Source organism: Scyliorhinus torazame, chromosome 1 (genome assembly GCF_047496885.1).
Source record: "Scyliorhinus torazame isolate Kashiwa2021f chromosome 1, sScyTor2.1, whole genome shotgun sequence".
Classification (NCBI taxonomy): Eukaryota; Metazoa; Chordata; class Chondrichthyes; order Carcharhiniformes; family Scyliorhinidae; genus Scyliorhinus; species Scyliorhinus torazame.
Window position 1 is genome coordinate 36542244 of NC_092707.1, and position 12096 is coordinate 36554339.

General features: G+C 47.6%; 1 protein-coding gene across 1 annotated transcript in view; it reads left to right on the forward strand.

The window, feature by feature from the left end:
* The window catches only part of inpp5jb (inositol polyphosphate-5-phosphatase Jb), a 214775-nt gene that overhangs the window by 112331 nt on the left and 90348 nt on the right, over window positions 1-12096 (forward strand). The window lies entirely within an intron of this gene.

Here is a 12096-nt window from a genome sequence, read left to right on the forward strand (position 1 = left end):
AAAGTCTCCCCCATTATCAGGCCCCCCACTTCCAAGTCTGGGATCCGACCCAACATGAGCCGCATAAAACCCGCATCATCCCAGTTCGGGGCATACACATTGACCAGTACCACCCTCTCTCTCAGCAGCTTACCACTTACCATTATGTACCTACCGTCATTGTCTGTCACAATGCTCGACGCCTCGAACGACATCCTCTTTCCCACCAAGATCGCCACCCCGCGATTTTTGGCATCCAGCCCCGAATGAAACACCTGACCTACCCACCCTTTCCTCAATCTTACCTGGTCTGCCACCTTCAGGTGTGTCTCCTGGAGCATGACCACATCCGCCTTCAGCCCCTTCAGGTGCGCGAACTCGCGGGCCCGCTTGACCGGCCCGTTCAGTCCCCTTACATTCCAGGTTATCAGCCAGATCAGGGGGCTACCCGCCCCCTCCCCCGCCGACTAGCCATAACCCCTACTCGGCCAGCCACGCGCCTGCACCTCACGCCCGGCCCGTTCCCCACGGCGGCAGACCCCAGTCTCGCCCCCCCACTCGCTCCAGCTCCCCCTTGACCATAGAAGCAACTCCAGGACCCCTCCTAGCTGCTTTACTCCCCACATTGCACTTCCGCAAGTCAGCTGACTCCTGCTGACCCCGGCCACTCACGCCTCTCCTTCGACTCCTCCCATTGTGTGACACACCCTCCTCCTCCATTACCCATCCACAGGCTCTCCACCTCCCCCCTTCCATCCCAAGCGCGGGAAACAACCCTCGCTTCCCCGCTCCGTCCCCGCCCCCTCCAGTCTTCAGCGTGGGAAAAAGCCTGTGCTTACCACCTACCCGGCCCTGCCACCTCTGACGCAGCTCCTTTTACAGGCCCAGTCCCCTCACCTCCGACTCGGGCCGCCCCCTCCCCCGCGGGGCCCCATCTCACTGCTGGCCATCCACCCCTGTTCCATTTGCTTACCGCCCTCCAAGAGCCCCCTGACCAACCCAACCAAAACAGTGCCCAACCCGCCCTAACCACCCTCACCCAACCAGAAAGAAAAAAAAACAAGAGCAAAGGACCCCCCCTCAAAAAGTACCACATCAACCTCAATCCCCAAAAGCCCATCCCGACCCTCAATCTGTGTCCAACTTCTCGGCCTGAACAAAAGTCCACGCGTCCTCCGGAGACTCAAAATAATGGTGCCGGTCCTTGTAGGTAACCCACAGTCGCGCCGGCTGCAACATGCCAAACTTCACCCCCTTCCTGTGCAGCACCGCCTTCGCTCGATTGTACCCGGCCCTCCTCTTCGCCACCTCCGCACTCCAGTCCTGGTATATTCGAACCTCACCGTTCTCCCACCTGCTGCTCCTCTCCTTCTTGGCCCACATGAGCACACACTCCCGATCAGCGAACCACTGAAACCGCACCAACACCGCCCGCGGAGGCTCGTTAGCCTTGGGCCTCCTCGCCAGCACTCTATGAGCCCCTTCCATCTTCAGCGGCCCCTGGAAGGACCCCGCTCCCATCAGCGAGCTTAGCATGGTGACCACATAGGCCCCCACGTCCGGCCCCTCCAGCTCCTCCGGCAGGCCCAGAATCTGCAAGTTCTTCTGCCTCGACCGATTCTCCATCTCCTCGAACCGCTCCTGCCATTTCTTGTGGAGCGCCTCGTGCGCCTCCACCTTTACCGCCAGGCCTAAGATCTCGTCCTCGTTGTCGGAGATCTTTTGTCGGGCCTCGCCGATCGCCACCCCCTGGGCCGTCTGTGTCTCCAGCAGCTTATCGATGGAAGCCTTCATCAGCTCAAGCAGGTCCGCTTTAATCTCTCTGAAGCAGCGCTGGATACCCTCCTGCTGCTCCTCCGCCCACTGCATCCACGCTGCCTGGTCTCTGCCCGCCGCCATTTTGTTCTTCTTCCCTCGTACCTTCTTCGGGTCCACCACCATTTTTTTAGTCGCCCCGCTCCTGGTAAAAGCCATATACTGTCGGGGAACTATTGTACTCTCCTTCACACAGCGGGATACGTCGAAAAAAATTCCGTTGGGGGCCCTGAAAAAAACCGAAAGTCCGTTTTTTGCGGGAGCTGCCGAATGTGCGACTTAGCTCTGCATAGCCGCAACCGGAAGTCCGGGTCAGTGCAAACTCGATGGGCCGAATGGCCCCTTCTGCACTGGAGGGATTCTATGGAAAAGATAATATTGGATTAAAGGAAGATGCTTATAACATTACTAGGAACAGAATAAGCCTGAAGATTGCGAGGATTATAGAATTCAGCAAAGTATGACCATGAAATTGATAAAGAAACAGAGAATGTGAGATTAAACTATCAAGAGACATAAAAACAGGATTGTGAAAGCTTCGATCTGTATGTAAAAGGAAGGGATTAGCTCAAGTAAACGTGGGTTCCTTAGAGTCAGAGACAGGAAAAATCCTAATAGAAGATAAGAAAATGGTAGAGATATTAAACCTTGTATCTGTCTTCAAGGTAGAAGACACAAATGTTCTGGAAGGAGTAATGAACCAATGCTCTGGTAAAAATGAGGAACTTAAGGATATTATTATTAATAAAGAAATATTACTGGGAAGATTAATGGAACTTGAAAGTCCGCAAATCCTCTCGAGCTGGTAACATGTATCCGAAGGTTTTTAAAGGGGTAGCTACAGAGTTAGTGTGGGCATTAGCTGTGGTCTTTCTGAATTCCCTAGATTCTAGAACAGAGTCCATGGATTAGAAGGTGTTAAACATATCCCTGCTATTCCAAAATGGGAGGGGGAGAGGAAACCTGAAGATATTAGCTAGTTAGCCCGATATCAGTAGTAGAGCAAAAGCCAAAATCTACTATTAGGGACCTGGCAATGGAGCACTTAAGGAATCAGAATATGATTAGACAAAATCAGCATGGATTTATAAAAGGGAAATCATGTTTGACAAACTATTTAGAGTTTTCTGAAGGTGTGGCTAGCAGGGTAGATAAGGGGGAACCAGAGAATGTTGCATTTGAATTTTCAAACAGCATTCAATAAGATGTAGCGTAAAATGTTATCACACAAGATTAGGGTTCATGGGATTTTGGATAATATATTAACATGGATTGAGGACAGAAAACAGAGGCCACTCGGTCCATCATGTCTGTGCCGGCCCAAAAACAAGCCACCCAGCCTCATCCCACTTTCCAGCATTTGGCCCTTAGCTCTGCAGGTTATAGCACTTCAGGTGCACATCCCGACACCTTTTAAATGTGCTGAGGGTTCCCACCCCCTGGGTGAGAAACATCTTCCTCATCTCCTCTTTAATCCTTTGACCAATCACTTTAATGCCCTCTAGTTACCGACCTCTATGCTGTGGGGCCCTTCCCATCTACTTCACCCAGGCCCCTCATAATTTTGTGCATCTCAATCAAATCTCCTCTCAGCCTCTTCTGTTCAAAGGAAAACAACCCCACCCCATCCAATCTTACCTCATAGCTGCAATTTCCTCAGTCCTGGCAGCGCACTCGTAAATCTATAGGAAAGATGTTATTAAACTGGAGAGAGTGCAGAAGAGATTTATAAGAATGTTGCCAGAACTCAAGGGACTGAGTTATAGGGAGAGATTGGACAGGCGAGGACTTTTTTCTTTGGAGCGTAGGAGACTGAGGGGTGATCTTATGGAGGCGAATAAGATAATTTTTAAAAATAAATTTAAGAGTAACCAATTATTTTTTTCCAATTAAAGGGTAATTTAACATGATCAATCCACCTACCCTGCACATCTTTGGGTTGTGGGGGTGAGACCCGCGCAGACACCGGGAGAATGTGCAAACTCCACATGGACAGTGACCTAGGGTCGAACCCAGGTCCTCGGCGCCATGAGGCAGCAGGGGTGTATAAGATCATGAGAGGCATGGATAGGGTGAAAGCACTCAATCTTTTTCCAGGGTTGGGGAATCGAGGACTAGAGGGCATAGGTTTAAGTTAAGAGGGGAAAGAATTAATGGGAACCTGAGGAGCAACTTTTTTTTACACAGAGGATGGTACGTATGTGGAATGTGCTGCCAAAGGAAGTGGTTGAGGGAGGGACATTGACAGCATTTAAAAGGCAATTTGACAGATACACAGATAGGAAAGGTTGAGAGGGATATGGGCCAAATGCAGGAAAATGGGGTTAGCTTTCATGGGCTTTTTAGTTGGCATGGATCAGTTTGGGCCGAAGGGCTTGTCTCCATGCCGTAGACTCTATGATTCTATGAAATCTCCTCTACACCATCTCTCATGCAATTTCTGTAATAAGGTGACCAGAGCTACACACTGTAGCCAAGTTGTGGATTAACTAAAGGTTTATATAGTTCCAGCCTCCTTCCTCTTGTATTCTATGCCTCAGCTCATAAATGAAATGATTCTATATGCCTTTAAATTTTCTGAAGGTAAAAAGCTAGGTGGGAATGTAAACTGTGAGGAGCTCGCATTGAGGCTGAGAAAAGATTTAGACAGGTTAAGTGAGTGGGAAAGAATATGACAGTGGAATAACATTTTGGGAAGTTATCTACTTTTGAAGAAATAATAAAAAGGTGGAATATTCTGTGATTGGTGAGAGACGCCTGTGTTCAGAGGAGTCTGGGAGTTCTCATGCACAATCTGTCGGAGGTTGGCATGCCTGTACAGCAAGCCATTGGGAAAGCAAATGAGAAGCTAACTAACCTTCATTATGAGGGATTGGAGTTTAAGCCTTATTACAATCATATGTGGCCTTGATCTACAGGTCCTAGAATCTACAGGTCCTAGAATCTACAGGTCCTAGAATCCTTGATCTACAGGTCCTAGAATTCAAAAGAATGAGTTGTGATCTAATTAAAACATATAATTCTTCAGGAACTTAGGTGTTGAGAATGTTTCCCCGGCTGGGTACCTCGAACCAGAGTCACCATCTTGAGAAGACGGGATCAACCATTTTGTGAGGAGAAATTTCTGCACTCATTCGGAATTCTCTGAGAAAGCTTTTTTTTGATCTTCCGGAGAGCAGGGTCCTTTGGTCCTGCTGAAGGCGATCTTCCGCACCGGGTTCTCCAGTGGTGGGACGGGCGAGCATAGCAAATGGACATTGACTTTGGCAGGACTGGAAGATTCCACCAGCGGTCGATGGCAAGTCGCTTATGCCATGGGAAAACCTACCGCAGAGGGGCCGGAAAATTCCGGCAATGAATTTATTCAAAACAGAGGCTTTTGGATTCTAAGAGGAAGGACGGATATGGGAATGGAGGAGGAAGGTGGAGTTGATGTGGAAGATTACATTCAATGGCGAAGCAGGCTCGAAGGGTCAAATGTTTGAATTCTATTTCTTATGGTTATATGTCTCCTGCTGCTAATAGTTATCCAGTGACTTCTGCTGAGAAATGTGCATGTGTTAGGATGGAGTGAAGATAGTACATGTGGCTGTGGTGGAGCCAGTAGTTGAGAAACCTTCCAACACTTGCTGTCTAACCTGGCTGAGACACTGTGGGTTAACCAGAATGATAGAGCTGCACCTCAACAAATGTAAATCCTTCAGGGGAGGAGTGAAGGGAAAAAGCTGAGCTGCAATCATTGGAACATTACCGTCAGTTACAATTTTGAACTAATCACATGCAAATGAACCAGTTATCTGATCATATATGAAAAGCAATAATTATGCAAATTGCATTCCTTTGATATACAGTGAGCTGTATACAGTGTGTTCCAGTATAAAGTAGGGTGTTAGAGCTGTATTGTTGGCAACTATTCCCAATTTAACTAACTGTTAAAGCAGATCGAAACGAGGTATTATGTGATCTGAATGTCAACGATACCCACTGTGGTGAACGTATTATGGTAACCATTCACCACTGTACTACACTGTACCATGCTGTTGCCCATGTGGGCTCCACCTATGGACCATTGTACTGTACTACACTGATTGTATCATGTTGGTGCCCTTGTGGGCTCCACCCCTGGCTCCGCCCCCTTGAGGGGAGGTATAAAGAACAGCTGCCCTGTCGGTGGCTCTCAGTGCAGAGCAGTCGCAGGCAGGCACTGTTCTAGTTGATTAAAGCCACTGTTCACTTCAACTCTCTGTCTCAAGTGAATTGATGGTCGCATCACCCACCTAATAAGGAAAATGGAAGCAATTGTTAATTGTAGGGCACCTGGAATGAATGAGAAAATGACAATCTCTCCGTTCTGTGAAGGGGCTATGGAGAGGCTTAGAGCAATGATTGTTTAAGAAGAAGTGAACTAAGTGTCACTTGCACCATGGTGTGTTGCCGTTATTGTATTTGAGTCATTACAAGGCCAGCTCAGCTGCTGGATGTGTCTCTCCTCGTCTGTGTGTTCAGCTTTGCCAGTCCCAGTGATAGCATTGGTTCTTTCAAAATTGGAGAGCTTTCCTGTTGGTGACCCTCTACCTGATCTTTGCATTCTGCGAGAACTCCCAACAGCATCAATGCAGAGAGCTAATTGAGGAGGAGGAGGCGATGGCAGCTTGAGAACAGTTTGAGAGAATTATTGACGTCATCGCAATTGCAGCCTCCTACTCGATGAGCTTTATATATAATTTGCTGTGTTTGGAAACAACTGTGCGACTGACATTGTACTGATTGATGTCACTGAGAGGTGATTATAGGGTAAATAAGAAATAATTAATGGCTATATGTTTGGTTGAGGAGGTCATGGGTTATATTGCATTGTAATTTCTCCTTATCTTGTTGAATCAAAATCTCTCATCCAATTGAGGATTTTTTTTTTTAGAGTCACAACTAGTTCCCCCCCCCCCCCCCCCCCCCCCCGCCATTTCCCGTGAGCCCTTTAGCCCAAGAGCTATATCTAATTCCTTTTTGAAATCCCGCAATGTTTTGGCCACAACTACTTTCTGTGGGAGTGAATTCCACAGATTCACCACTCTCTGGGTGAAGAGATTTCTCCTCACCGCAGTCCTGATCCTCAAAATATGACCCCGAGTCCTCGGGAACATACTTACTGAATCTACCCTGTCTAATCCTGTTAGAATTTTGTAAGTCTCTATGAGAAACTCAGGGGCAGCATGGTAGCACGGTGGTTAGCACAGTTGCTTCACAACTCCAGGGTTCCAGGTTCGATTCCTGGCTTGGGTCACTGTCTGTGCGGACTCTGCACGTTCTCCCCGCGTGTGTGTGGGTTTCCTCCGGTGCTCCGGTTTCCTTCCACACTCCAAAGATGTGCAGGATTAGGTGGATTGGCCATGCTAAATTGCTCTTAGGTTAGGTGGGGTTACTGGGTTACGGGGATAGGGTGGAGGTGTGGGCTTAAGTGGGGTGCTCTTTCCAAGAGCCGGTGCAGACTTGATGGGCCGATTGGCCTCCTTCTGCACTGTAACTTCTATGATGAGAACTCCTCTCACTCTTCTAAACTCCAATGAATATAATCCTAACCGACTTAGTTGTTCCTCATATGACAGTCTCGCCATCCCAGGAATCAGCCTGGTAAACCTTCGCTGCACTCCCTCGAGAGCAAGAACATCCCTCTCAGATAAGGACACCAAAACTGCACACAATACTCCAGATGTGGCCTCACCAATGCCCTGTAGAATTGCAGTAAAACATCTCTATTCCTATATCAAATCCTCTCGCTATGAAGGCCAACATACCATTTGCCTTCTTTAATCCCTGCTGTACTGCGCACTTCCTTTCAGTGACTGGTGCACGAGGGGACCAAGGTCTCACTGAGTATCTACCTCTCCCAATTTACATCCATTCAAATAATAATCTGCCTTCCTATTTTTGCTACCGAAGCGGATAACCTCACATTTATCCACATTATACTGCATTTGCCATGCATATACCCACTCACTCAGCCTGTCCAAATCACACTGAGGCATCTCTGCATCCTCCTCATAGCTCATCCTTCCACCCAACCTTGTATCATCTGCAAATGTGGAGCTAATACATTTAGTTCTCTCATCCAAATCATTAATACATAATGTGAACAGTTGTGGTCCGAGCACCGATCCATGCGGTACCCTAATAGACACTGCCTGCCAATCAGAAAACGACCCATTTATTCCAATGTTTTGCTTCCTGTCTGCTAACCAGATTTCTATACATCTCAAGACACTACCTGTAATCCCATGCCTTTTAACTTTACTATTAATCTGCTATGTGAGACCTTGGATGCGATCCAACGGTCGCATTGCACAGAGAAAGCAGCTCGCCGTGGCGCAGCATGGCCGTTGAAAGCTGGGAGACCCTGCTCCCCGGATCTACCCGGCTTGCCATGCCTCGCGAGATCCAATGCGATCTCGCAAGACTTTGTGATGTAAATCGCGCCCATGGGATCGCTTTTTTGCAAATCTGCATATTAGAGCAAGGCAGTAAGCCGCACTCTAATGTGCCGATTCCCGAGGTAACTGAGGCTTTGGGATTCAATCCCTTCACCTCAGAGAACTCGAGCGAGCTCCGTTCAGCACTGGTCCCGACAAACGGGAGTCTCTTTGGGAATCGGAGGCCCCAACTGCATGCCCTTTGGGCAGAGTGGTGCCCTAGCATTGCTGGTGCCACCTGACACCTTGGCAGTGCTACATGGGTGCCAGCCTGACACTGCCAAGGTGCACAGGTGGCACTGCCAGCTGGCATGGATATTGCCAAGTTTGCACTGCCAAGGTGCTAAGCTGGCATTTTATGCACACGTGTGATTTTGTGTGTGTGTTAGAGTGGGTGCGGGGACCTTCCTATAGTGCGTTCGGGCTGGGGTGCGCTCGGGGATCGTTTTGGGGCCTCTGCGATCGGGACGGCATTTAATACTGTACAAAACGGGGCTTTGTGCAGCCTCGGCCGCGTGTTCCCCGTTCAGGTCCCTTATTCAATGCGAATTCTGTTGAACAGCTATGTGTTTCTCAGCACTGCGAGCATCTGGAAACACGTGGCGAAATGCGCTCACTAGGGGACTTTGTTCCCTTTTGGGAGAATAGCGCCCCTTGTCGAACGCCTTCTGAAAGTCTCAATAAACCACATCCACTGGTTCTCCCTGGTCAACACTACTAGTTACATCTTCAAAGATGGAATTGCTCTCAGGTTTATTTCCTCCTGTGCGGTTAGATTTCCATCAGTGAATGTGTGACTCTATCTTGGTAATGACCATCCACCTGAGAGTCTGTCTCTTGTGTCCTGAAGATGAAGACCCCTGTCATGATATAGTTCCATGCAACTGGGAAACCCTTCTGCACCTCACCCAAATAGAAAGAAAGACTTTTAAAAATTAATTTACGGGATGTGGGCATCGCTGGCTAGACCAACATTTATTGCCCATTCCCAGTTGCCCTTCAGAAGGTGGTGGTGAGCTACCTTCTTGAACCGCTGCAGTTCCTGAGGTGTAGGTACATCCACTGTGCTGTTAGGGAGGGAGTTCCAGGATTTTGACCCAGCGACAGTGAAGGAATGCCCGCAAGCGGGTGGTGTGGTAGCACAGTGGTTAGCACTGTTGCTTCACAGCAGGGACCCGGGTTCGATTCCAGGTTTGGGTCACTGTCTGCGGAGTCTGCACGTTCTCTCCATGTCTGCATGGTTTTCCTCTGGGTGTTCTGGTTTCCTCCCACAAGTCCCGAAAGACGTGCTATTAGGTGAATTAGATATTCTGAATTCTCCCTCAGTGTACCCGAACAGTCGCCGGAGTGAGGTGACTAGGGGATTTTCACAGTAACTTCATTGCAGTGTTAATGTAAGCCTACTTGAGGCACTAATAAAGATTATTATACATTATTATTATATATTTCCAAGTCAGGTTGGTGAGTGACTTGGAGGGGAACCTCCAGGTAGTGGGGTTCAGGTATCTGCTGCTCTTGTCCTTCTAGATGGTAGTGGTTGTGGATTTGGAAAGCGTTGTCTAAGGAACCTTGGTGAGTTACTGTAGTGCATCTTGTAGATGGTACACACGGCTGCCACTGCTCATCAGAAATGGAGGGAGCAAATGTTTGTGGAAGGGGTAGCAATTGAGTGGGCTGCTTTGTCCTGGATGGTGTCAAGCCTCTGAGTGTTGTTGGAGCTGCACTCATCCAGGCAAGTGGAGAGTATTCCATTACACACCTGACTTGTGCCTTGTAAATGGTGGACAGACTTTGGGGAGTCAGGAGGTGAGGTACACGTTGCAGAGTTTCTCGCCTTTGACTAGCTCTGGTAGCCACAGTATTTATATAGCTAGTTTGATATCAGTTTCTGGTCAATGGTAACCCCCAGGATGTTGATAATGGGGATTTAGCAATGGGCATGCCATTGAATGTCAAGGGGTGATGGTTAGATCCTCTCTTGCATTCATATAGGACCTTTCACAAGTTCAAAATGTCTCAAAGCGCTTGAGTGCTTCTATTGTAGGTAATTAGCTTTTTTAACATGGAGCAATTATGGGCAGATTATTTTAATATGGCGACCATCACAAACTAATATTCTCTCTTCTGATATTCATTTTCTAAGATACGTTAAGAAGTGGCAAACAGGACCCTAATTAGGAAAGCTAAGACCAATTAGGAAAGCTAAGATCAATTGTAGTATCTTTCCCACAATTGTGACTAAGATCAACAAGTATTACCGTTAAGATAATTAGGCCGTGATGGATTAAACTGGAGCTGAGCCTTTACACAATGGTAATATTTAATTGCAGAGAAACATATTACAAACATGTGCTTCCAAATCCATTGTTTCACCCTGATTCTATATGTGGAAGCACATGTTAATCCTCAGTTAATGCCCACTATCTGAATACAATTAGACACCTATTTAATATTAACATTGAGACTCATCATTTCCCAGCACACTTGAATGACTGAGCAGGATGAATGATAAATACTCCCATTAATCTGAGGAGAGTTGCAATTCAACTGCATAGCCCAATTATTTCTCATTCTGTTATGGAAACTCTTAAATAAGATATTTCAAATGAAGTAACTTTCTTCAATGAAAGAGCGACTTTTTAACTAAAACATATTTTAGTGAGGGGCAGTACTGTAGCATAGTGATTTGCACAGTTGCTTCACAGCTCCAGGATCCCAGGTTCGATTCCCGGCTTGGGTCACTGTCTGTGTGGAGTCTGCTCGTTCTCCCTGTGTCTGCGTGAGTTTCCGCCGGGTGCTCCGGTTTTCTCCCACAGTCCAAAGACGTGCGGGTTAGGTGGATTGGCCATGATAAATTGCCCTTCGTGTCCAAAAAAGGTTAAGTGGGGTTACGGGGATAGGGTGGAGGTGTGGGCTGGGGTGGGGTGCTCTTTTCAAGGTCCGGAGTGTAGACTCGATGGGCCGAATGGCCTCCTTCAGCACTGTAAATTTTATGATTCTATGGTATTAAATCGGACACCCGTTTCAAACAGGTAGATTCACCGGGATGAGAAACTTGTGAGATATTGGGATCACCTCCACTTGAGCAGAAAAAGGCTAAGAAGATATTATTAAAATGATGAAGGGTTTGAGAGTGGACGAGGTTCTTTGGCTTTCCTGTGATATGTCTCTCTGTGGCGGGAGGCAGCCTGCCTTTGGCCAGTGCTGGGATCTTCTCCCGCCGCTGTCAATGGGGTTTCCGATTGAATCCCATGTCGCCAGGAAACCGGGCGTTGGTGTGCCATCGGCGGGACCAAAACCTCCCATCGGCATGAGCAACCAGAAGATCTCGCTCAGTGAATCTACTTGTTCCAACTGTGTTTCCTGTTTACTTATTTTAATTCAGAGGTTACTCTGTTTGCAATTTTGTATTTAAGAATTTTCAGGACAGAATGAAAGAACACCGAGAAACAGGAACATTGAGTGCGTGCAGTGGAACTTGAGAGTCAAAAAGTGCCTCTGAAATTAAAACTAAACAGATGAATGTTGATGAAGCAAGTAGGCTGGGAGCCATTGCAAAACCTGATCCTCCTGAAAATAAAGTAACTAGAAGAAAGGATCAAGGGAACATAAAATGGAAGAGGGATAATTGGCCAATCCAATCCTTTCCTTCCACGCACGTTTTGCCATATACCTTGCCATCTGTTTGCTCTTGAAAGAAAGTCTTGCATAAGTTCTCCCTGATACCAAAAGGTTTTGGAGCAAACTCCAGAGTGCTGATGCAGGCCTACAACACCAGTACTCAATCCTTCCTTTCCTGCTGCCTCACACACAACAATCCTCTCCCCAGCCTTTCGGG